The 27,605-nt window shown below is 43.3% G+C and overlaps 1 pseudogene; it reads right to left on the bottom strand.

Annotated features, from left to right (window-relative positions):
- Positions 1 to 20,511: 20,511 nt before the first annotated feature.
- Positions 20,512 to 27,093, bottom strand: LOC123096938 (uncharacterized; annotated as a pseudogene).
- Positions 27,094 to 27,605: the final 512 nt, after the last annotated feature.

Below are 27,605 nucleotides of genomic sequence, written 5' to 3'. Positions count from 1 at the left end.
CTTTCCAATTTAAGGGTAGGTACAATTACCTCATCAAGTTCTACTTTCCTCCCACTCACTTCTTTCGAGAGAAACTCCTTCTCTAGAAAGGATCCATTCTTAGCAACAAAGATCTTGCCTTTGGATCTGTGATAGAAGGTGTACCCAATAGTCTCTTTTGGGTATTCTATGAAGACACACTTCTCCGTTTTGGGTTCGAGCTTATCAGGCTGAAGCCTTTCCACACAAGCATCGCAACCCCAAACTTTAAGAAACGACAGCTTAGGTTTCTTGCCAAACCACAGTTCATACAGTGTCGTCTCAACGGATTTAGATGGTGCCCTATTTAATGTGAATGCAACTGTCTCTAATGCATAACCCCATAACGACAGTGGTAAATCGGTAAGAGACATCATAGATCGCACCATATCTAATAAAGTACGGTTACGACATTCGGACACACCATTACGCAGTGGTGTTCCAGGTGGCATGAGTTGTGAAACTATTCCACATTGTTTTAAATGAAGGCTAAACTCGTAACTCAAATATTCGTCTCCGCGATCAAATCGTAGAAACTTTATTTTCTTGTTACGATGATTCTCCACTTCACTCTGAGATTCTTTGAACTTTTCAAATGTTTCAGACTTGTGTTTCATTAAGTAGATATACCCATATCTGCTCAAATCATCTGTGAAGGTCAGGAAATAACGATACCCGCCGTGAGCCTCAACACTCATCGGATCGCATACATCGGTATGTATTATTTCCAATAAGTCAGTAGCTCGCTCCATTGTTCTGGAGAACGGAGTTTTAGTCATCTTGCCCACGAGGCATGGTTCGCAAGCATCAAATGATTCATAATCAAGTGATTCCAAAAGTCCATCTGCATGGAGTTTCTTCATGCGCTTTACACCAATATGACCTAAACGGCAGTGCCACAAATATGTTGCACTATCATTATCAACTTTGCATCTTTTGGCATCAATACTATGAATATGTGTATCACTACGATCGAGATTCAATAAACCATTTACATTGGGTGTAAGACCATAGAAGGTTTTATTCATTTAAATAGAACAACAATTATTCTTTGACTTAAATGAATAACCGTATTGCAATAAACATGATCCAATCATATTCATGCTCAACGCAAACACCAAATAACATTTATTTAGGTTCAACACTAATCCCGAAGGTAAAGGGAGCATGCGATGGTGATCTTATCAACCTTGGAATCATTTCCAACACACATCGTCACCTCGCCCTTAACTAGTCTTTGTTCATTTTTTAATTCCTGTTTCGAGTTACTACTCTTAGCAACTGAACCGGTATCAAATACCGAGGGGTTGCCATAAACACTAGTAAAGTACACATCAATAACATGTATATCAAATATACCTTTGTTCACTTTGCCATCCTTCTTATCCACCAAGTATCTAGAGGTAGTTCCAGTTCCAGTGACCATTTCCTTTGTAGTAGAAGCACTCAGTTTTAGGCTTGAGTCTAGCTTTGGGTTTCTTCACGGGAGTGACAACTTGTTTGTCATTCTTTCTTGAAGTTCCCTTTCTATTCCTTTGCCCTTTTCTTGAAAATAGTGGTCTTGTAAACCATCAACATTTGATGCTCTTTCCTGATTTCTACCTTCGCCGATTTCGGCATCGCGAAGAGCTCGGGAATCATTTTCGTCATCCCCTTGCATATTATAGTTCATCACGAAGTTCTAGTAGCTTGGTGATAGTGACTAGTCTGTCAATCACTATCTTATCTGGAACATTAACTCCCACTTGATTCAAGTGATTGTAGTACTCAGACATTCTGAGCACATGCTCACTGGTTGAGTATTCTCCTCCATCTTGTAGGCAAAGTACTTGTCAGAGGTCTCATACCTCTCGACTCGGGCATGAGTCTGAAATACCAATTTCAGCTCTTGGAACATCTTATATGCTCCGTGGAGTTCAAAACGTTTTTTAAGTCCCGGTTCTAAGCCATAAAGCATGATGCACTAAACTATCAAATAGTCATCATACTGAGCTTGCCAAACGTTCATAACGTCTGCATCTGGTCCTGCAATAGGTCCGTCACCTAGCGGTGCATTAAGGACATAATTCTTCTATGCAGCAATGAGGATAATCCTCAGATGACGGACCGAGTCCGCATCATTGCTAGTATCATCTTTCAACTTATTTTTCTCTAGGAACATATCAAAAATAAACGGGGAGCTACATCGCAAGCTATTGATCTACAACATAGATATGCAAATACTATCAGGGCTAAGTTCATGATAAATTAAAGTTCAATTAATCATATTACTTAAGAACTCCCACTTAGATAGACATCCCTCTAGTCATCTAAATGGTCACGTGATCCATATCAACTAAACCATGTCTGATCATCACGTGAGATGGAGTAGTTTTCAATGGTGAACATCACTATGTTGATCATATCTACTATATGATTCACGTTCGACCTTTCGGTCTCAGTGTTCCGAGGATCATATCTAACCCGAGTATTCTGCACGTGCAAAACTGGCTTGCACCCGTTGTATGTGAACCTAGAGCTTATCACACCCAATCATTACATGGTGTCTCGGCACGACAAACTGTAGCAATGGTGCATACTCAGGGAGAACACTTATACCTTGAAATTTAGTGATGGATCATCTTATAATGCTACCGCCATACTAAGCAAAATAAGATGCATAAAAGATAAACATCACATGCAATCAGAACATGTGACATGATATGGCCATCATCATCTTGTGCCTTTGATCTCCATCTCCAAAGCACCGTCATGATCTCCATCGTCACCGGCTTGACACCTTGATCTCCATCATAGCATCCTTGTCGTCTCGCCAACTATTGCTTCTACGACTATCGCTACCGCTTAGTGATAAAGTGAAGCAATTACATGGCGATTGCATTTCATACAATAAAGCGACAACCATAAGGCTCCTGCCAGTTGTCGATAACTTCTACAAAACATGATCATCTCATACAAAAATTTATATCTCATCATGTCTTGACCATATCACATCACAACATGCCCTGCAAAAACAAGTTACACGTCCTCTACTTTGTTGTTGCAAGTTTTATGTGGCTGCTACGGGCTTCTAGCAAGAACCGTTCTTACCTACGCATCAAAACCACAACGACATTTCGTCAAGTGTGCTGTTTTAACCTTCAACAAGGACCGACCGTAGTCAAACTCGATTCAACTAAAGTTGGAGAAACAGACACCCGCCAGCAACCTGTGTGCGAAGCACGTCGGTAGAACCAGTCTCATGAACGCGGTCATGTAATGTCGGTCTGGGCCGCTTCATCCAACAATACCGCCGAATCAAAGTAAGACGTTGGTGAAGTATGACTATTATCGCCCACAACTCATTGTGTTCTACTCGTGCATATATCATCTACGCATAGACCTGGCTCTGATGCCACTGTTGGGGAACGTAGTAATTGAAAAAAATTCCTACTATCACACAAGATCTATCTAGGAGATGCATAGCAACGAGGGGGAGAGTGTGTCCACATACCCTCATAGACCGAAAGCGGAAGCGTTTAGTAACGCGATTGATGTAGTCGAATGTCTTCACGATCCAACCAATCCAAGTACCGAATGTACGGCACCTCCGTGTTCAGCACACGTTCAACACGATGATGTCCCTCGAGCTCATGATCCAGTAGAGGGTCGAGGGAGAGTTTCATTAGCACGACGGCATGGCGACGGTGATGATGAAGTTACCGGCGCAGGGCTTCGCCTAAGCACTACGACGATATGACCGAGGTGTTAAACTGTGGAGGGTGGCACCGCACACGGCTAAGAGATTGTCTGTTGTGCTTTGGGGTGCCCCCTAGCCACGTATATAAAGGAGGGAGAGGAGGAGGCCGGCGGCCCGGAGGGGCGCGCCATAGGGGGAGTCCAACTAGGATTCCCAATCCTAGTTGGACTCCCCTTCCTTTTCCAAGAGGGGGAGAGAGGGAAGGAGGAGGAGAGGGAGAAGGAACGAGGGGGGTGCCGCCCCCTCCCTAGTCCAATTCGGACTTGCCATGGTGGGAGCGCGCGGCCACCCTTGCGGCCCTCCTCTCCTTTCCACTAAGGCTCACTACTTCCCCGAGGGGGTTCCGGTAACCACCCGGTACTCCGAAAAATACCTGAATCACTCCGGAACCATTCCGGTGTCCGAATATAACCTTCCAATATATCAATCTTTACCTCTCGACCATTTCGAGACTCCTCGTCATGTCCGTGATCTCATCCGGGACTCCGAACAATCTTCGGCCATCAAAATCACATAACTCATAATACAAATCGTCGTCGAACGTTAAGCGTGCGGACCCTACGGGTTCGAGAACTATGTAGACATGACCGAGACACATCTCCGATCAATAACAATTAGCGGAACCTGGATGCTCATATTGGCTCCTACATATTCTACAAAGATCTTTATCGGTCAAACCGCATAACAACATACGTCATTCCCTTTGTCATCGGTATGTTACTTGCCCGAGATTCGATCGTCGAAATCCTTATACCTAGTTCAATCTCGTTACCGGCAAGTCTCTTTACTCGTTCTGTAATGCATCATCCTGTAACTAACTCATTAGTCACATTGCTTTCAAGGCTTATAGTGATGTGCATTACCGAGAGGGCCCAGAGATACCTCTCCGAAACACAGAGTGACAAATCCTAATCTCGGTCTATGCCAACCCAACAAACACCTTCGGAGACACCTGTAGAGCATCTTTATAATCACCCTTTTACGTTGTGACGTTTGATAGCACACAAGGTATTCCTCCGGTATTCGGGAGTTGCATAATCTCATAGTCAGAGGAATATGTATAAGTCATGAAGAAAGCAATAGCAATAAAACTTAACGATCATTATGCTAAGCTAACAGATGGGTCTTGTCCATCACATCATTCTCCTAATGATGTGATCCCGTTCATCAAATGACAACACATGTCTATGGTCAGAAAACTTAACCATCTTTGATTAACGAGCTAGTCTAGTAGAGGCATACTAGGGACACTTTGTTTTGTCTATGTATTCACACATGTATCAAGTTTCCAGTTAATACAATCCTAGCATGAATAATAGATATTTATCATGACATAAGGAAATATAAATAACAACTTTATTATTGCCTCTAGGGAATATTTCCTTCAAAAGCAGGGGAGGTCAACAGGAAAAAAATGTAAAGTGTGTGTAGTATTACAAAGAAAAGCACAGTAGCTGCCATATTGCACCCGCAAAAATAAGTTGCCACTCGTATTGCCGTTGGGGTAGCAGTTGTAGTATGCAAATGTGGAGTTTGAACACATGGTAGAACATGGCAGAGTATGAACTAGCTTTAAAATGGAAAATGAATTGCGTACTAAAAAGTCCATGATGATCTAAATGTGGTTGGAAATGTTGAAGGTGCGTTTATGCATGAGTGAAGCTGCCATTTGTAAAACACATGAACTTGCCATGTCGCTTGAAAAAATAACTTGCTGTCTGCCAAAGCTTCGTGTTTAGTATAAATTATTCAGTTGTTAATTGTGCCTGGGTCATGTCAATACCATGATAAAAAATGTTTGTCGAATAATTTGTGCATGAATAAAATGCAGGGCCTCCGGACGCAGCTACTGCCACTTGGGGCGCACTGGCTATTCCAGAGTCGCACGCATACCAGACTTCCCAACCAAACTACACCGAGCAGACTGTCGTTCGCAAGGCAGGAGCGTCGAGAACCAGAAGAAACAACAGTCTTGAATCTGATGTGAGCAACTCAAGAGCAGATGACTCAAACTCGGATGCGGAGACAGTTGGTGAACATGAGGATGAAGATGAACAAGATGATGATCAGGGAGAGGATGAGACACATGGGCATGAGTGCGAACAAGATGATGATGTGGTACAGGATGAGCCGCATGAGGATGAGCTGCAATCATCGCTAGTACCTCCAGCACCACGTTTGTGCACATGAAATTTGCTACATTTGAAGATGCAAAGGAATAATACCAGAGTTATGCAAAGTTCAATGGTTTTGCAGTATACACAGATCATCACAGAAAACTAGTAAAAATAGGAAATTACAACAGAGCTGAGTTGAGGTGCTTCAAGTCAAGAAAGAACAAGAAGAAAAAAGGGGGGAAATGGTCCAGTCATCGGAGAGCGGCGAAGAGACATCATGGTCAAAACAAATTGCCCTGCCAGGATGAAGCTGAACGTCGAAGGGGCCTGGTGTGTGGTAACAAAGTATGTGGGACGTCACAATCATGAAATGATAAAGAAATTTGACCTGGTTAGGTTTCTGAGTGCTCACCGTGGGTTCACGCCGGAGGAGCAGCAGTTTGTAAAGTTGCTCCATGATTGCAACCTCCAACCTGGGAGAATGGTCCACATCCTATCAATGATACACAGCAAAACAGGGAAGCTCAGCAGCATGCCATATCTTCCTTCAGATGTGGTTAACCTGGTGGCAAAGTATCGAAGGGAAAGTCAACGGACGGACATGGAGGACACAATTGCATACTTCATGGAAAAAGAGAAGGAAGACCCTGATTTCTTCTACAAAATCAAGCTGGATGGGGAGGACCGCGTGATGAACATGTATTGGATAGATGGTGCAGTGCGCAGGGCGAACAAGCACTTTCGTGACTGTGTGTCCTTCGATGCTACATATCTGACCAATATGTACAAGATTCCATGTGCTCCATTCATTGGCATAAACAACCTGTTGGGGAACGTAGTAATTTCAAAAAAATTCCTACGCACACGCAAGATCATGGTGATGCATAGCAACGAGAGGGGAGAGTGTTGTCCACGTACCCTCATAGACCGTAAGCGGAAGCGTTATAACAACGCGGTTGATGTAGTCGTACGTCTTCACGATCGACCGATCCTAGTACCAAAAGTACGACACCTCCATGATCTGCACACGTTCGGCTCGGTGACGTCCCACGAACTCACGCTCCAGCAGAGTGTCGAGGGAGAGCTTCGTCAGCACGACGGCGTGATGACGGTGATGATGAAGCTACCAGCGCAGGGCTTCGCCTAAGCACTGCAACGATATGACCGAGGTGGATTATGGTGGAGGGGGGCACCGCACACGGCTAAGAGATCAATGATCAACTTTGTGTGTCTATGGGGTGCCCCCTCCCCCGTATATAAAGGAGTGGAGGAGGGGGAGAGGGCCGGCCTCCTGGGCGCGCCCAAGGGGGGAGTCCTACTCCCGGTGGGAGTAGGATTCGCCCTTTCCCTTGTTGGAGTAGGAGAGAAGGAAGGGGGAGAGAGAGGGAAGGAAAGGGGGGGCCGCCCCCCCACCCAATTCGGATTGGGCTAGGGGGGCGCGCCCTCCACCTTGGCCTTCCTCTCCTCTATTCAACTAAGGCCCAATAAGGCCCATATACTCCCCGGGGGGTTCCGGTAACCTCCTGGTACTCCGGTAAATGCCCGAACTCACCCAGAACCATTCCGATGTCCAAACATAGCCATCCAATATATCGATCTTTATGTCTCGACCATTTCGAGACTCCTCATCATGTCCGTGATCACACCTGGGACTCCGAACAACCTTCGGTACATCAAAACACATAAACTCATAATACCGATCGTCACCGAACGTTAAGCGTGCGGACCCTATGGGTTCGAGAACTATGTAGACATGACCGAGACACGTTTCCGGTCAATAACCAATAGCGGAACCTGGATGTTCATATTGGCTCCCACATATTCTACGAAGATCTTTATCGGTCAAACCGCATAACAACATACGTTGTTCCCTTTGTCATCGGTATGTTACTTGCTCGAGATTCGGTCGTCGGTATCTCAATACCTAGTTTAATCTCGTTACCGGCAAGTCTCTTTCCTCGTTCCGTAATGCATCATCCTGCAACTAACTCATTAGTCACATTGCTTGCAAGGCTTATAGTGATGTGCATTACCGAGAGGGCCCAAAGATACCTCTCCGACAATCCGAGTGACAAATCCTAATCTTGATCTATGCCAACTCAACAATTACCATCGGAGACACCTGTAGAGAACCTTTATAATCACCCAGTTACGTTGTGACGTTTCATAGCACACAAAGTGTTCCTCCGGTATTCGAGAGTTGCATAATCTCATAGTCATAGGAACATGTATAAGTCATGAAGAAAGCAATAGCAATACTAAACGATCAAGTGCTAAGCTAACAGAATGGGTCAAGTCAATCATATCATTCTCTAATGATGTGATCCCGTTAATCAAATGAAAACTCATGTCTATGGCTAGGAAACTTAACCATCTTTGATTCAACGAGCTAGTCAAGTAGAGGCATACTAGTGACACTCTGTCTGTCTATGCATTCACACATGTACTAAGTTTCCGGTTAATACAATTCTAGCATGAATAATAAACATTTGTCATGATATAAGGAAATATAAATAACAACTTCATTATTGCCTCTAGGGCATATTTCCTTCAGTCTCCCACTTGCACTAGAGTCAATAACCTAGTTCACATCGCCATGTGATTTAACACCAATAGTTCACATCACCATGTGATTAACACCCATAGTTCACATCGCCATGTGACCAACACTCAAAGGGTTTACTAGAGTCAGTAATCTTAGTTCACATCACCATGTGATTAACACCCCAAGAGTACTAAGGTGTGATCATGTTTTGCTTGTGAGAGAAGTTTAGTCAACGGGTCTGCCATATTCAGATCCATATGTATTTTGCAAATTTCTATGTCAACAATGCTCTGCATGGAGCTACTCTAGCTAATTGCTCCCACTTTCAATATGTACCCAGATTGAGACTTAGAGTCATCTGGATCAATGTCAAAACTTGCATCGACGTAACCCTTTACGACGAACCTTTTGTCACCTCCATAATCGAGAAACATATCCTTATTCCACTAAGGATAATTTTGACCTCTTTCCAGTGATCTACTCCTAGATCACTATTGTACTCCCTTGCCAAACACAGTGCAGGGTATACAATAGGTCTGGTACACAGCATGGCATACTTTTATAGAACCTATGGCTGAGGCATAGGGAATGACTTTCATTCTCTTCCTATCTTCTGTCGTGGTCGGGCTTTGAGTCTTACTCAACTTCACACCTTACAACACAGGCAAGAACTCCTTCTTTGACTATTCCATTTTGAACTACTTCAAAAATTTGTCAAGGTATGTACTCATTGAAAAAACTTATCAAGCGTCTTGATCTATCTCTATAGATCTTGATGCTCAATATGTAAGCAGCTTCATCGAGGTCTTTCATTGAAAAACTCCTTTCAAACACTCCTTTATTCTTTCCAGAAAATTCTACATCATTTCCGATCAACAATATGTCATTCACATATACTTATCAGAAAGGTGTAGTGCTCCCACTCACTTTCTTGTAAATACAGGCTTTATCGCAAGTTTGTATAAAACTATATGCTTTGATCAACTCATCAAAGCGTATATTCCAACTCCGAGATGCTTGCACCAGTCCATAGATGGATCGCTGGAGCTTGCACATTTTGTTAGCACTTTTAGGATCGACAAAACCTTCTGGTTGCATCATATACAACTCTTCTTTAAGAAATCCATTAAGGAATGCAGTTTTGACATCCATTTGCCAGATTTCATAAAATGTGGCAATTGCTAATATGATTCGGACAGACTTAAGCATTGCTACGAGTGAGAAAATCTCATCGTAGTCAACACCTTGAACTTTGTCAAAAACCTTTTTCGACAAGTCTAGCTTTGTAGATAGTAACACTACTATCAGCGACCGTCTTCTTCTTGAAGATCCATTTATTTTCTATGGCTTGCCGATCATCGGGCAAGTCAACCAAAGTCCACACTTTGTTCTCATACATGGATCCCATCTCAGATCTCATGGCCTCAAGCCATTTTGCGGAATCAGAGCTCATCATCGCTTCCTCATAGTTCGTAGGTTCATCATGGTCAAGTAACATGACCTCCAGAACAGGATTACCGTCCCACTCTGGTGCAGACCGTACTCTGGTTGACCTACGAGGTTCGGTAGTAACTTGATCTGAAGTTTCATGATCATCATCATTAATCTTCCTCACTAATTGGTGTAGGCATCACTAGAACTGATTTCTATGATGAACTATTTTCCAATTCGGGAGAAGGTACAATTACCTCATCAAGTTCTACTTTCCTCCCACTCACTTCTTTCAAGAGAAACTCCTTCTCTAGAAAGGATCCATTCTTAGCAACAAAGATCTTGCCTTCGGATCTGTGGTAGAAGGTGTACCCAACATTTTCTGTTGGGTATCCTATGAAGACGCACTTCTCCGATTTGGGTTTGAGCTTATCAGGTTGAAACTTTTTCACATAAGCATTGCAACCTCAAACTTTAAGAAACGACAGCTTAGGTTTCTTACCAAACCATAGTTCATACGGTGTCGTCTCAACAGATTTAGACGGTGCCCTATTTAACGTGAATGTAGCTGTCTCTAATGCATAACCCCCAAATGATAGTGGTAAATCAGTAAGAGACATCATAGATTGCACTATATCCAATAAAGTACGGTTATGACGTTCGGACACACCATTATGCTGTGGTGTTCTAGGTGGCATGAGTTTGTGAAACTATTCCACATTGTTTTAATTGAAGGCCAAACTCATAACTCTAATATTTTCCTCTGCGATCAGATTGTAGAAACTTTATTTTCTTGTTACGATGATTCTCTACTTCACTCTGAAAATATTTGAACTTTTCAAGTGTTTCAGACTTGTGTTTCATCAAGTAGATATACACATATATGCTCAAATCATCTGTGAAGGTCAGAAAACAATGGTACCCGCCGTGAGCCTCAACACTCATTGGACCGCATACATCGGTATGTATTATTTCCAATAAGCCAGTGGCTCGCTCCATTGTTCCGGAGAACGGAGTCTTAGTCATCTTGCCCATGAGGCATGGTTCGCAAGCATCAAGTGATTCCAAAAGCCCATCAGCATTGGTTTTCTTCATGCGCTTTACACCAATATGACCTAAACGGCAGTGCCACAAATATGTTGCATTATCATTCAACTTTGCATCTTTTGGCATCAATATTATGAATATGTGTATCAACACGATCAAGATTCAATAAACCATTTATTTTTAGTGTATGACCATAGAAGGTTTTATTCATGTAAACAGAACAACAATTATTCTTTGACTTAAATGAATAACCGTATTGCAATAAACATGATCTAATCATATTCATGCTCAACGCAAACACCAAATAACATTTATTTTAGGTTCAACACTAACCCCGAAGGTAAAGGGAGTGTGCGATGGTGATCTTATCATCCTTGGAATCATTTCCAACACACATCGCCACCTCGCCCTTAACTAGTCTCTGTTTATTTTGCAACTCTTGTTTCGAGTTACTACTCTTAGCAACTGAACCGGTATCAAATACCGAGGGGTTGCTATAAACACTAGTAAAGTACACATCAATAACATGTATATCAAATATACCTTTGTTCACTTTGCCATCCTTCTTATCCGCCAAGTATCTAGGGGTAGTTCCAGTTCCAGTGACCATTTCCTTTGTAGTAGAAGCACTCAGTTTTAGGCTTGAGTCTAGCTTTGGGTTTCTTCACGGGAGTGACAACTTGTTTGTCATTCTTTCTTGAAGTTCCCTTTCTATTCCTTTGCCCTTTTCTTGAAACTAGTGGTCTTGTAAACCATCAACATTTGATGCTCTTTCCTGATTTCTACCTTCGCCGATTTCAGCATCGCGAAGAGCCCGGGAATTACTTTCATCATCCCTTGCATATTATAGTTCATCACGAGGTTCTAGTAACTTGGTGATAGTGACTAGAGAACTTTGTCAATTACTATATTATCTGGAAGATTAAATCCCACTTCATTCAAGCAATTGTAGTACCCAGACAATCTGAGCACATGCTCACTGGTTGAGCTATTCTCCTCCATCTTGTAGGCAAAGTACTGTCAGAGGTCTCATACCTCTCGACACGAGCATGGGTATGAAATACCAATTTCAACTCTTGGAACATCTTATATGATCCGTGTCAAAACATTTTTGAAGTCCCGGTTCTAAGCCGTAAAGCATGGTGCACTTAAACTATCAAGTAGTCATCATACCGAGCTTTGTCAAACGTTCATAACGTCTGCATCTGCTCCTGCAATAGGTCTGTCACCTAGCGATGCATCAAGGACATAATTATTCTGTGCAGCAATGAGGATAATCCTCAGATCACGGACCAAGTCCGCATCATTGCTACTATCATCTTTCAACTTATTTTTCTCTAGGAACATATCAAAAATAAACCGGGAGCTACATCGCGAGCTATTGATCTACAACATAGTTATGCAAATACTATCAGGACTAAGTTCATGATAAATTAAAGTTCAATTAATCATATTACTAAAGAACTCCCACTTAGATAGACATCCCTCTAGTCATCTAAATGATCACGTGATCCATATCAACTAAACCATGTCCGATCATCACGTGAGATGGAGTAGTTTTCAATGGTGAACATCACTATGTTGATCATATCTACTATATGATTCACGCTCGACCTTTCAGTCTCAGTGTTCCGAGGCCATATCTGCATATGCTAGGCTCGTCAAGTTTAACCCGAGTATTTTGCGTGTGCAAAACTGGCTTGCACCCGTTGTATGTGAACGTAGAGCTTATCACACCCAATCATCACGTGGTGTCTCAGCACGAAGAACTGTCGCAACGGTGCATACTCAGGGAGAACACTTATACCTTGAAATTTAGTGAGAGATCATCTTATAATGCTACCGTCGAACTAAGCAAAATAAGATGCATAAAGGATAAACATCACATGCAATCAATATAAGTGATATGATATGGCCATCATCATCTTGTGCCTTTGATCTCCATCTGCAAAGCACCGTCATGATCACCATCGTCACCGGTGCGACACCTTGATCTCCATCGTAGCATCGTTGTCGTCTCGCCAACTATTGCTTCTACGACTATCGCTACCGCTTAGTGATAAAGTAAAGCAATTACATGGCGATTGCATTTCATACAATAAAGCGACAACCATATGGCTCTGATACGTCTCCAACGTATCTATAATTTTTTATTGTTCCATGCTATTATATTATCTGTTTTGGATGTTTATGGGCTTTATTAAACACTTTTATATTATTTTTGGGACTAACCTATTAACCCAAAGCCCAGTGCCAGTTTCTGTTTTTCTTCTTGTTTCAGTGTTTCGCAGAAAAGGAATATCAAACGGAGTCCAAACGGAATGAAACCTTCGGAAAAGTTATTTTTGGAAAGAAAGCAATACGGGAGACTTGGAGTGCACGTCAGGGGATCAACAAGGAGGGCACGAGGCAGGGGGCGCGCCCTCCACCCTCGTGGGCCCCTCATGGCTTCCCTTACCGACTTCTTTCGCCTATATATCTCCATATACCCTAAAACGATCGGGGAACAGAATAGATCGGGAGTTCCACCGCCGCAAGCCTCTATAGCCACCAAAAACCAATCGGGACCCTGTTCCGGCACCCTGCCGGAGGGGGGAACCCTCACCGGTGGCCATCTTCATCATCCCGGCGCTCTCCATGACGAGGAGGGAGTAGTTCACCCTTGGGGCTGAGGGTATGTACTAGTAGCTATGTGTTTGATCTCTCTCTCTCTCTCGTGTTCTTGAGGTGATACGATCTTGACGTATCGCGAGCTTTGCTATTATAGTTGGATCTTATGATGTTTCTCCCCCTCTACTCTCTTGTGATGGATTGAGTTTCCCCTTTGAAGTTATCTTATCGGATTGACTCTTTTAATGATTTGAGAACACTTGATATATGTCTTGCGTGGGATAACCATGGTGACAATGGGTTATTCTATTGATTCACTTGATGTATGTTTTGGTGATCAACTTGCGGGTTCCGCCCATGAACCTATGCATAGGGGTTGGCACACGTTTTCGTCTTGACTCTCCGGTAGAAACTTTGGGGCACTCTTTGAGGTTCTGTGTGTTGGTTGAATAGATGAATCTGAGATTGTGTGATGCATATCGTATAATCATACCCACGGATACTTGAGGTGACATTGGAGTATCTAGGTGACATTAGGGTTTTGGTTGATGGGTGTCTTAAGGTGTTATTTTACTATGAACTCTAGGGCTGTTTGTGACACTTATAGGAATAGCCCAATGGATTGATCGGAAAAAATAACTTTGAGGTGGTTTCGACCCTTCCATAATCTCTTCGTTTGTTCTCCGCTATTAGTGACTTTGGTGTGACTCTTTGTTGCATGTTGAGGGATAGTTATATGATCCAATTATGTTATTATTGTTGAGAGAACTTGCACTAGTGAAAGTATGAACCCTAGGCCTTGTTTCCTAGCATTGCAATACCGTTTACGCTCACTTTTATCATTAGTTACCTTGCTGTTTTTATATTTTCAGTTTACAAAAACCCATATCTACCATCCATATTGCACTTGTATCACCATCTCTTCGCCGAACTAGTGCACCTATACAATTTACCATTGTATTGGGTGTGTTGGGGACACAAGAGACTCTTTGTTATTTGGTTGTAGGGTTGTTTGAGAGAGACCACCTTCATCCTACGCCTCCCACGGATTGATAAACCTTAGGTCATCCACTTGAGGAAAATTTGCTACTGTCCTACAAACCTCTGCACTTGGAGGGCCAACAACGTCTACAAGAAGAAGGTTGTGTAGTAGACATCAGGCTCCTACCAGTTGCCGATAACTCCATTACAAAACATGATCATCTCATACAATAAAATTTAGCATGATGTCTTGACCATATCACATCACAACATGCCCTGCAAAAACAAGTTAGATGTCCTCTACTTTGTTGTTGCAAGTTTTACGTGGCTGCTACGGGCTGAGCAAGAACCGTTCTTACCTACGCATCAAAACCACAACGATTTTTCGTCAAGTATGTGTTGTTTTAACCTTCAACAAGGACCGGGCGTAGCCACACTCGATTCAACTAAAGTTGGAGAAACTGACACCCGCCAGCCACCTGTGTGCGAAGCACGTCGGTACAACCAGTCTCGCGTAAGCGTACACGTAATATCGGTCCGGGCCGCTTCATCCAACAATACCGCCGAATCAAAGTATGACATGCTCGTAAGAAGTATGAATGTTATCGCCCACAACTCACTTGTGTTCTACTCGTGCATATAACATCTACGCATAAACCTGGCTCGGATGCCACCGTTGGGGAACGTAGTAATTTGAAAAAAAATCCTACGCACACGCAAGATCATGGTGATGCATAGCAATGAGAGGGGAGAGTGTTCTCCACGTACCCTCATAGACCGTAAGTGGAAGCGTTATGACAACGTGGTTGATGTAGTCGTACATCTTCACGATCGACTGATCCTAGTACCGAAAGTACGGCACCTCTGCGATCTGCACACGTTTGGCTCGGTGACGTCCCACAAACTCACGATCCAGCAGAGTGTCGAGGGAGAGCTTCGTCAGCATGACGCCGTGATGACAGTGATGATGAAGCTACCGGCACAGGGCTTCGCCTAAGCACTGCAACGATATGACCGAGGTGGATTATGGTGGAGGGGGGCACCGCACATGGCTAAGAGATCAATGATCAACTTGTGTATCTATGGGGTGCCCCCCTCCCCCATATATAAAGGAGTGGAGGAGGGGGAGAGGGCCGGCCTCCTAGGCGCGCCCAAGGGGGGAGTCCTACTCCCGGTGGGAGTAGGATTCCCCCTTTTCCCTTGTTGGAGTAGGAGAGAAGGAAGGGGCAGAGAGAGGGAAGGAAAGGGGGGCCGGCCCCCACCCAATTCGGATTGGGCTAGGGGGGCGTGCCCTCCACCTTGGCCTTCTTCTCCTCTATTCCACTAAGGCCCGATAAGGCCCATATACTCCCCGGGGGGTTCCGGTAACCTCCCGGTACTCCGGTAAATGCCCGAACTCACCCCGAACCATTCCGGTGTCCAAACATAGCCATCCAATATATCGATCTTTATGTCTCGACCATTTCGAGACTCCTCGTCATGTCTGTGATCACATCCGGGACTCCAAACAACCTTCGTACATCAAAACACATAAACTCATAATACCGATCGTCACCGAATGTTAAGCGTGCGGACCCTACGGGTTCGAGAACTATGTAGACATGACCGAGACACGTTTCCGGTCAATAAACAATAGCGGAACCTGGATGTTCATATTGGCTCCCACATATTCTATGAAGATCTTTATCGGTCAAACCGCATAACAACATACGTTGTTCCCTTTGTCATCGGTATGTTACTTGCCCGAGATTCGATCGTCGGTATCTCAATACCTAGTTTAATCTCGTTACCGGCAAGTCTCTTTACTCGTTCGGTAATGCATCAGCCCTGCAACTAACTCATTAATCACATTGCTTGCAAGGCTTATAGTGATGTGCATTACCGAGAGGGCCCAGAGATACCTCTCTGACAATCCGAGTGACGAATTCTAATCTTGATCTATGCCAAATCGACAAGTACCATCGGAGACACCTGTAGATCACCTTTATAATCACCCAGTTATGTTGTGACGTTTGGTAGCACACAAAGTGTTCCTCCAGTATTCGGGAGTTGCATAATCTCATAGTCATAGGGACATGTATAAGTCATGAAGAAAGCAATAGCAATATACTAAACGATCAAGTGCTAAGCTAACGGAATGGGTCAAGTTAATCACATAATTCTCTAATGATGTGATCCCGTTAATCAAATGACAACTCATGTCTATGGCTAGGAAACTTAACCATCTTTGATTCAACAAGCTAGTCAAGTAGAGGCATACTAGTGAGACTCTGTTTGTCTATGTATTCACACATGTACTAAGTTTCCGGTTAATACAATTCTAGCATGAATAATAAACATTTATCATGATATAAGGAAATATAAATAACAACTTTATTATTGCCTCTAGGGCATATTTCCTTCACAACCACAGCCAATCGCTGCAGTTCGGGTGTGGGTTTATTAGGAACGAGGATGCTGGTAGTTATATTTGGCTATTCAAGACTTTCAAGGAATGCATGGGCGGGCTTGAACCGATGAACATCATGACAGACCAGGATTTCGTTATGTGGTATTGAGGAAGTGTTCCCTAACACAATACACATGCACTATAGGTGGCATGTTATTAAGAAAGCAGAAGAAACGTTGGGTCCCTTTTTTGCTGAAAGACCGGAACTGCACAAAGCATTTGAATTGTGTGTTGACCATAGTTTGACACCGGAAGAATTCGAGCAAAGCTGGAAAGCAATGATAGATAAATACCAGGTTCAAGACAATGAAACACTACAAAACCTTTGGGAGAAGAGGAAGTTTTGGGTGCCAGCTTATTTCATGCAGGGCTTCTATCCCTTTCTGCAAACAACCCAGTGTAGCGAAGGTTTCAACGCAGTGGTGAAGAGATATGTGAACCCAGGGAACTCAATTCTTAGGTTTGTGCAGCAGTACAATGCAATTCAGCAAAAAAAATTGGGTGCAGAGCTACAAGCGTTGGCAAACACAGCTCTAAAGAATGCAAGGATGCTCACGTGTAACCCATTGGAGTGACAAATGATGAAGGTTTATACCCAACAAATATTCCACAAGTAAGGTTTTTTGCATTCATGGTTATCGGGGTTTTGTAAAGGAAATAGTTGGTTCACTTAGTAGTTTAAATTTAGTTGCTATATTGGGTGTACAAAGGTATTGACATGCTTGTTCATAGAACTGATTGGCATGTTGGGTGCACATGTAGATGCCATGCTGGTTTTAACAGTGGTTACCATTTTGTAGTTTGAATGGCAGTTGCATGGTAGATGAACAATGATGATGATGGATACTTATTGAAAATAGACATGTGAACTTGCCATGCATGAATGACCTATGTTGCCATTATGTAGCAGAAATAGTTGCCATGTTTGTGTAAAGACTTAGCTCTAAACTTGACATGGTTTGTCAATGAATTTTGTTGTGATTTTATCAGCAAACCCGTGCCATGTGTTGCATGGTACAAGTTGCCATGCATGCTCTAACAAAGTAAAACTTGCAATGCTGGTGTAAACAGAAGTTACCATGTCTATGTCCGAATGACAGATGAGTGGTGGACGAACAATGGTTGGATTTGAAACTTGTTGAATTTGCTATGTGAACTTGCCATGTATAAATGACTGTAGTTGCCATCATGTAGAAGTGTTAGTTGCCATGTTTGCAGAAAGACTTAGCTCTAATTTGCCAATGTGGGACATTGAAACTTGTTATGGTTTTGTCAGTAAAACGTGTACCATGTTTTGTATGGTGAAAAGTTGCCATGCTAGCTGTTACAAATAAAACGTATCATGCTTATGGCACTATGAAAAATGGCATGATTGGAGGACTTAAGTTGGCATGCTTCCTGTAGTGGTAAGGCTTGCAATGCTTTCATCAGTGGAAAATGCCATGTTTAGATGTCTTAAGTTGCCATCCATGAATAACTGGAGTTGCCATTTGTGATTCAATGAAATTGCCATGAGTGCACGGTGAGGCCGCGCACGTATGTAGCTGCTTTTGGGTGAGCTAACTTGTAATGCAAAATAAAAAAACTGCAGGTTCCAATGGGAGCTAAGGCTATCAACCGGTTACACCGTGTTTCAAGTCGGCGACTTCACGTACAAGGTTTGCACCATGCGGGACATGTCGGACTCCGAAGCCGAAGACCAGGACAAAGGAAGAAACTACATGGTGACGACGTACATAGCAGAAGGGGTGTATTACTGTCAATGCTGCAAGTTTGAAAGAGATGGTGTGATCTGCTGCCATATTCTAAGGGTAATGGACATGAATGGCGTGAAACAGGTGCCACCAAGGTACATTCTTGAGCGTTGGTCTTGGAACGCAGATGAAGCACTCTGCCAGCATGACTCACAGCAAGTACTCGCAGAGCATGAAGATGGGCCCAACACAACTATGGAAACAGTCAGGCATGTGGTAATGACAAGGAGATTTACCAACATAGCGGATGAGGCTTGCAAATATGATGTGATGAGTAGAGCAGTTGAGAGGCACACAAACGCGCTAGAAAGAGAATTGGAGTCAATCAAGAGGAGAATGGAGGAGGAGGCACTACATCGATTCCCAAAGAAAAGCAAGACTGCTCCTACGTCAACAGGGCCATCAACAGAAAACTCGGAGGTTGGTTCCGGATCATCCGACACACACACGCACGTGAGGAACCCTCCAAGGACAGTCACTAAAGGGCGACCAAAACAGATAAGATACAAGTCAACACTCGAGATCCAAGCAAAGCACAAGAAGCCTACAAAGAAGACAACGGTGGAAGCTTGGGCTACTTAGAAAAGTGAGTCAGCTAGAAGGTTGTGTGTATTAAAAATTTGGAATGATTGGCTGAATGATAAACTGTAGGTGCGTCCACGGCAATTTGGTGTCGTTTATCGTTACAAATTAAAGACATTCGTTGTGGTATGGGAAAAAGACATGAAAGTTGCCACGTTGCTACACAAAATGTAGTTAGTCAACTATGGCAAAGAGTAACAGAAAGCTCATGCTCTGTGGAAAGTGGGACAACTAGCGGGGTATGCATTTGGAAAATTTGGAATGATTGTGCTTATAGTAAAATGTACATGCGTCCGCGTCAATTTGGTGGCATTTAGCATTTCAAAAATCAAAAAACATAGTTATCATTGTGAGCAGACATGAAAAGTTGCCATGTTTCTTGAAAAAATGTATTAACCCCACGCCGGAAAAGAGGTGTAAGTTTTTCCATAGTTGACATGTCGTTTATCGTTAAAACTTAAAGACATTCGTTGTGGTATGGGAAAAAGACATGAAAGTCGTCACGTTGCTACACAAAATGTAGTTAGTCAACTATGGCAAAGAGTAACAAAAAGCTTAGGATCTGTGAAAAGTGGGACAACTAACGGGGTATGCATTTGGAAAATTTGGAATGATTGTGCTTATCGTAAACTGTACATGCCTCCACGTCAATTTGGTGGCATTTAGCATTTCAAAAATCAAAAAACTTAGTTGTCATTGTGAGCAGACATGAAAAGTTGCCATGTTGCTTGAAAAAATGTATTAACCCCATGCTGGAAAAGAGGTGTGAGTTTTGAGGAAAAGGTGCCACTAAATTGCAACTATGATCAGCGTAAAAAAATGAAGAGCTAATTGCAAAAAAGTGTTGCATCGAACAACTGATGTTTACTTGACATTTTGAAGAAAGGAGACTGTCGTGACAACGGGCCTTTGCGGAACAGAAAACTACAAAAATTGACACCCTTATGACAAACTATATGATCTGAAAGTGATGTAACGACAAAAAATGAAATGTTAGCACAAGCGTGACAGGCCGGCCCACTGACGGAAATGAGGTTTGGCATTGAAGTTATATGTTGTAAAATACAAGCACAAAAGGTTCACGACAGAAACGATGGTATTGTGCAGTTACAAGAATGACAGTGATAGTGAAAAAGAAAACAAAGGAGAGGGAAATAGGGGCGCAGTACCTTACATTCATCCGAACATTGAATGTAAGTACATAGGTAAAAACAGTAGTGTTTCATTATCTTGTGCACTCACTTGTATCTCTTGATAGCAGCTTTAACATCAGACTCCAACCAAGCCAGTGCACCCTCCCGCTTGTTGAAATCGACAGTCGTGACCCAATTCCACAAATAAATATTCCTAAGCTCTGCGACTATTTCTTTGTTCAAAGTTGGCGCCTTCCTGCCTTCCCACTTTGCAAGATATTCGAGGGTGTAGAGACCACAGTCGTAGCTGGTTTCAGTGAGCAATATGGAAACAAGGGTAAAATAAAATAAGTTAGAAGTTTCCATGCTAAAAGAAGCAGAAAATATGGTACAAAGGTTATTATGGCATGGGTGCTAGTGCAAAAAAGGATTTTATGTGATGAGTAAAAAACATTTAGGTAATGTGTGGTAGTGAAAAAATTACCATGTTGAGCTATTTGAAAATGACATGGTTGTGAGAAATGTCAGCGGCAAAGTAGTAAATGTTGGAGAACGCAGTTAGAAAATGAAGTTGCCATGTAAAGTAGGTAAGGAAAAATGGTAGTTTATATGTAGTGTACTATTCATATTAAGCACAAAGGGGAAGAAGTGACGTCGGATGGGGGTTTGGGAGCATGTTGTAATGTTGGCAGAAATTGCCATGCCCCTAGGAATGAAGCCATGTCATCAATTTGGGGATGAAGTTGCCATGAAGTATGTGTTGGAATTGCCATGGTCCTGTATATAAAGTTGTCATGTAGTATGAAGTGAAGTTGCCATGGTCCTACAACTGAAGTTGACGTGCACTATGTAGTGAAGTTGCCATGGTCATGTAACTAAAGTTTCCATGCAGTATGAAGTGAAATTGCCATGTTCCTATAACTAAACCTGCCATCAGAAAATTGGATTGACATGCGTGGAGACAAAGTTGCTGTGATTGACACAATAAAGGTGCCTCCAACAAGAACAAGAAAATGGAGCAAAATGACATGTAAACCTGTGTGAATTAGCCGTACACATGGAAAATGGAAAGAAGGGCAGAATCTTACGTGTTTCCCTGCTTTTTGGACTTCACATACTCGATAGGGAAATCTTTGATCTGGACCTTGGAGCCACTGTAGTGACGCGCCCAGGTTTCCTTCAAGTTGTTCATGAAAAACTCTGCGTGGGAGCGAAGCGACTCGTCATCTCTCGAACGGACTGAGTCGAGAACATCGAAGCGTTGCTTCGCCAAGTTGATGCAAATCGTGTAGTAGTGACCAGCTTTGTCGTGTGGGTCATTGGGAGCAAGCTCTTGAAACAACGTGAACATCACCTGCACATTTCCCGGAAAAAAGTGTCAAAAGTAAAAGAACTGTAAGGAATAGTTAACAAAATAGGGAGGTAATACTAAAAGAACAGTTGTGTGACAGTGAGTGAAGGGGGTAATGGGATGCAACATGTTGACCATATGGTACAAGCAAAATAAGCAGTAGTGGAAAAAGGTTTCAACAACTGAAAAGGAAAGGGTACACACAAATTTCTTCAGTGTGAGCTTGAATTCACCATGCTGGGTGAACGCTTTATGAATTTGTTTGTGAGAGAAGTCGCCATAAAAAATCCTACTGGTGATGGTTGTGGTCATAATGATCTTATCGGGATGGATGTCGACGTGGCTGTTGATGAAGCCAATACCCGCGGAGATAACATTCTGGGATAGTCTGCTGGTAGGCATCAGGGACTCAGCGAGATCATCCATGTGAACAAACATCTCATAGCAGTTGATGACCTTAGTTCTGTCCAAACATGAGCTGGAATAAATGAGCAATAAAAAATAAAAAGAGTGGTACACATGAAGAAGGGTCTGAACTAAAAAAGTTGGGAGAAGAAGTGGAGGATGAGAAGCATCTTACTCTCTGATTGCATTCATATGCTTGTTGTTGCTTCGCGCATTTCCAAAATGCCCAACGATATCGTAAAGTGCTTGTTGTTGCTTTGTGGCCTTTATTGGAGGTTCAGAGTCCACTTCCGGGGGGGGTTGCACAACCCTTGCCTGCCGCACAGAACCTGGGGTGGCACTGCTGTGCACATCAACAGAAGTGGTAGCATGTGTAACAGGTGAGCTAGAAGGGGCTTTTGTCTGCTTTTTTTCATTGATGATGATATCTCCATAGGTGATCCTGCGTGTGGTAAACAAACTTGTGAGGAAGGCAATTTGTAAACGGCCATACAGTTAATAGACAATAGAGAACAAAATAGGGCAATGGACACACGGAGTAAAATGTGTTGGAATTGCCAACAAAAAAAGAAAGTTGCTAACGCAATAGTGATATGTGGGTAATACCTTGAACAATAGGCTCTGCAAATTTGACAGCCTTTCTGCCATCAACAATTGGATGCGCCATCATCTGGTCCGGCTGGGACGGGAATGCATATGACACTGGGATAACATCAACTGGCTCGATTGGCTGGCTCAAAGCAATTCCGAGGTTGAACAGTGGTGGCGTGAAAGCCATAGGGTGCCTGCCCTCGTGCTCATTCTGCTTTTCAATCACACAAAGAGACACTGCCAACGGGGACAGATCAACAAAGATGTCCTTGTCGACTGATCCGGCATCCTTAGGCTTGGAAGTGGGGCGCGGAGTCGTGTCCGGAATATCAATAAGCACCTTCTTGGTTGTCCCTTTTACGGGATGGTCAACTCTTGGAGTTTAAGGGACACCCATATCCAGTGGGACACGTGTGTGCTTGAGCGTTGGATTGAGATGAATCTTTTCTTTGTGATAGACTATCGGTTCCCGGACCGTTCCACCTCCAAGTACGTTTGTCTGAACTGGATCGCCAGTCTTGCCCTGGGGGGCAGGCGGGAACAAGGTTGAAGCAGGCACATACCCTGTGTCCTGACCATGCACATTGCCTGACTGATCAGGTTTGTTCTGAGGGCTCTTCCTGGTACCGACTGCCTGTTTTGCTGTTTTCTTGTCAGCTACTAGTGGAGCAGCTTTGGAAACAGTGTGCGGATGAGCGGTGCGATCATGCGGTCCAGCCTGATGTTCTTGTTGAGTGACTACCGGACCCTTGTTTTCCACAGTAGTTGCAGCGGCCGACTTGTGCAATCTTTACCTACTGACCGAGGTCGCTCAGACGTACCAACAGTAGTGTTTGGCACATGCACCTTAGGCTGCTGCGTTTGGTGCACAGGATCAGACACTGCTGGGCTACCTTCGAGCCCCATGGATACCAATGTCGGCGCAACCTCCGCTGCTCTTGGGGAGATCAATTCATCAGAGCCCCCTGATCCTGCACCTTCATTGTCGGTCAACGCGACAGCAATGGATGACAACAACTTAGCCGGTGCATCAGAACTAGTGACAGCAGGTGCTTTGACAAAGTCCACATTGTCAGATGAAGAAAGCTTAGCGTGCATGCGCTCCAATGGGTCTTTTTTCTTAGATTTAGCCATATGACCAGGTTGATTGCTTCTCTTCTTTAGCCTGCATGCAAGTAAAGTAGTAAAATAGAAAGGCTGTAAGTTACCGTGCATGAAAGTCGTAAATAAAATTTTCCATGGAGTAAAATGAAGATTAAAGGGCTGGAAACAGTGAAAAAATGTTGGTAGTATCAAAGAAGTTGAAAAGTTGCCATGTGGTTAATGATTTGTAAGTATGAATGAAAATAAGGTCAAGCGGAAAAAAATAGTGGACATGTTGTGGATGAGAAGATAGTAATAAAAAGCCATTTCTGTAGGGTTAAAGTTACCACATGGCGGCTACCCGAAAGCTGCCACGTATGGTACAAGAAAATGTAGGGAAGTAAAGTTGCCACCTTAGCGGGTATGAGGGCAAAATGTGGGAGGTGACATAAGTGTGTAAGGTACAAGGTTGCCATGTATGGACAACTAGAAGTTGCCATGTAGTGTCTGTAAAACTAGCCATACAAAAACATAACACTTAAATGTGTGTATGCCGTAGTGCTAACCTTTTCCCTGCATCCCTCATGTCCTCAAGAACAACCGGATCACCCATGTTGGAGGACGCAAAGCGAGGAGATGAACGTGTAGCCGTATGAGCCTTGCATGCACGAGCAGAAGATCTGGAAGGCTGTTGGACAATTTTCTCTATGGCCACTCTTCCACCAGCGGTTGCCTACCTACAAGAAAAACAAAAAACATTAGTCGCGGAGGGAGAACGATGAAGCAGAAATAGGTATAATAATAATAAATGATTTAAAATTGCAAGAAATAATAATGAACACAAATTATACCTCTTTCTAGCAGCAACGGGGTCCAACTTTGTCCTTTTGGAAGCAGCTTGATGGTCCGCATCTTGTGCATCCCTATCCCTTTTGGAGGCTTCAGTACCAGGATGCCCACCCAATCCCTGTCCAGTGGATTGTTCAGCACCTCCGCGATTGTGCTCAGACGACGTGTCATGCTCAGTGTCGTCCATTCTGTTATCGCCATCATTACGGGTGTCGTCTTGCTGGTCATCATCGTCGTAGTCACTATCGTCAACTGATAAATCTTCATCGCTGGGGGGTACCTCTTGCGAATCATTGTGGTCATATCTGCCCCTAGATCCAGTTGGACGAGAAGTGCCACCGCGAACAAAAGAACGAAACTGGTTGGCAACTTCTTCTCCGTCACCAGCCGACATTGCAGTCCAACCCCATACAAGGTTGCCAAGGAGGTTGGTCATACCGGACGCAAACTGTCCAACAAGATTCTCAATGTTACTGCGTGCCTGCATTTGGAAAACACGAAGAAAATGGGAGAGAGACCAAACTTCTCAGCCAGGAGTATGGACTATCTTGGAAAAATGATGCATCAGAAAAGTTGTGTGGTACTTACAGTTAAAGGGCATGAAGCATTTGTGTGACCATCCATCCATTTGCTGAAGTTGTCGGGGCCCCCAAAGAAGCTGTAATCAACGTTGTGTTCTCCCATAAGTTGAAAAGAAGAAGAAAAGGTAGCAGGTTTGAAAAGTCAGTAAGAAGATATCACTCAGACATGAAAAACTTAGGTTGGTAACTTCAGTTTGAACTTGTGAGACACCATGAGTATGAGCAAAGAAAGTAAGAACCAACGACCCGGAACATTGGAAAAAATGACATTATTTAATGTAGTAATGTAACCAGCCATGCGTGTCGCAGTGTAGAAGTGTGCATGATTGGAGCAATGAAGTTGGCATTGCTAGATACAATATGTGTTGCCAGTCGTGATTAGGTGACATATAAGTAAAAATGGATGCAAAGTAAAAAAGTGGCCAAGTTGGCGTGTACGATAAGTGAAAATAAGGAAAATAACAGTTGGAAAAGCAGATGGTTAGTATGAAGTTGCCACATAGTTAGAATGTGAATGTGGGGATGGAAAAGTGCGGGTAAAAGTACTAGCCTGTAGCTTGCCAAACGTCCCATCGGGCTTCCTGTCCGCAGCGAGAAAAACCTTGATTGCGGCATCAGTCCAAGCACACGCAGCAAACTTGTGTGGTGGAGGGAGTCCGCCAACTGGGTTAAGGTTGACAGTGCTGATGTCAAGTTTATCGACATACATGAGCTGAAAAGAAAATGTGAGACATGCAGGTCAAGGCACTGCACAAAAAAATAGCTTGTAATGCGAAAAAGGAGTAAGAAAACACTGCTGAGTGGGGGGAGTGGGGTGACTCAGAGTGGAAAAGTCAGATGGTTTGGCATGAAGTAAACTTGCCATCAGATGCAGCCGGCAGCCTTTGTTGTACATTTTATTGGATAGTGAAGTGTGAATAAACCAACTATGAACTTGCACCAGTTCATGTTGGCAACATTCCCTATTTGGTCCTGCGAGATAGAGAAAATGACAAAAAGAACAAGGAAAAAAGCGTAAGCTGCAGCATTATGTTGGTAAAAAAAGGAGAAAATGAACTTGAAAGCTACGAAATAAATATATGATTAAGTAGGTAAGGTTCAATCGGGTGCAGGACAAAAATTCATACCAAAACAGGGAAGCATCTGCTGCCGGGGCGTAACGATGTCGTGGGAGCAAAGACATTTGAGATCAAGTACATGAGCAGCTTCCTCTTGAAATCATCGTCGCTTGTTTCCATCGCACCAAGCATATTCGCAAAAGCAGAGTTCGCCGGGAGGGACGTAAGCCCAGGGAACATTTCAGGAAAAAGACGTGCTTGCACTTTCGTATCAACCTTGTATGGGACATCCATGCCGCCATTGGGGACACCAAGTGTATTGAAAACAGATTCCTCATCTAATGGAATCCTACCACGTCCTGGTATGACAAATTCCCTCTTGTCCGGATGGTATAACCTCGCAAACCAGTCGCACATGGGGTTATCCAAGTTGGTGCGCTGAATGTTCATCAACGCCTGCATCCCCATTTCCTTTGCAACTTCTTTCTGGGCATCATCGAAATCTTCATACAGTTATGTTAGATGTTCATGCGATCCCCTGTTGCGCGCGGCTTTGTGTTGTTCAATGCATGTGCGAAATTTAAGTTAAAAAGGAGATAATAGGGGCTTAGGGGTTGGCACCATCACAAACAAACATGTTTAAAATGGAGAGAGATAGAGTCATGTGGATTGTACATACCTTATTTGCATTGTGATTAGCACCACCCACAACTTCAGCTCTGGGAGGCATGAAGTCATCATCGTCGGGGTTAGGGGCGTTCCGAACCATGGTGCTGCAAAATGCCAAAAGAAGACATGAGTGCAACCTGAGTGGTAATGAAGTTGCCATCCTAAAATGAACTAAGTAAGTGCACTAGAAGCTGACAGCTGGGAAAATTGATGCACAAATAAAAGAATGTTGCCATGTGGATGTCGGTCAAGTCACGCTGACAGTGCGCCAGGTGGTCATAACTGCCATCCAAAACAAGTAGGACATCTATATATGTTGAGCAGGCAAAGTTGCCATCACTAGCATATATCTATGAAAAATCAACATAACGGGTATGAGAGCACTGTAGTTGCCATCCACACTATACAGGGAAAAGTTGGTAAGTTGCCATCCACTGATCTACAGTCAGCAGACATAAATTGTCATCAGAACATAGTTTACATGAGTCGCTCTCTCTGAAAGTCAGACATATCTACGTAAGACAGTGTAGTTGCCAGCAGTGTGCGCAAAGAATGTTAGAACTTGCCATCGGCATCAACGGGATCAATGCTAGCAATGAAGAAAAATGTACT

The sequence above is a fragment of the Triticum aestivum genome, chromosome 4D (assembly GCF_018294505.1).
Source record: "Triticum aestivum cultivar Chinese Spring chromosome 4D, IWGSC CS RefSeq v2.1, whole genome shotgun sequence".
Taxonomy (NCBI): Eukaryota; Viridiplantae; Streptophyta; class Magnoliopsida; order Poales; family Poaceae; genus Triticum; species Triticum aestivum.
The sequence above is the reverse complement of the archived record's forward strand: the minus strand, read 5'-3'. Positions and strand labels throughout refer to the sequence as shown.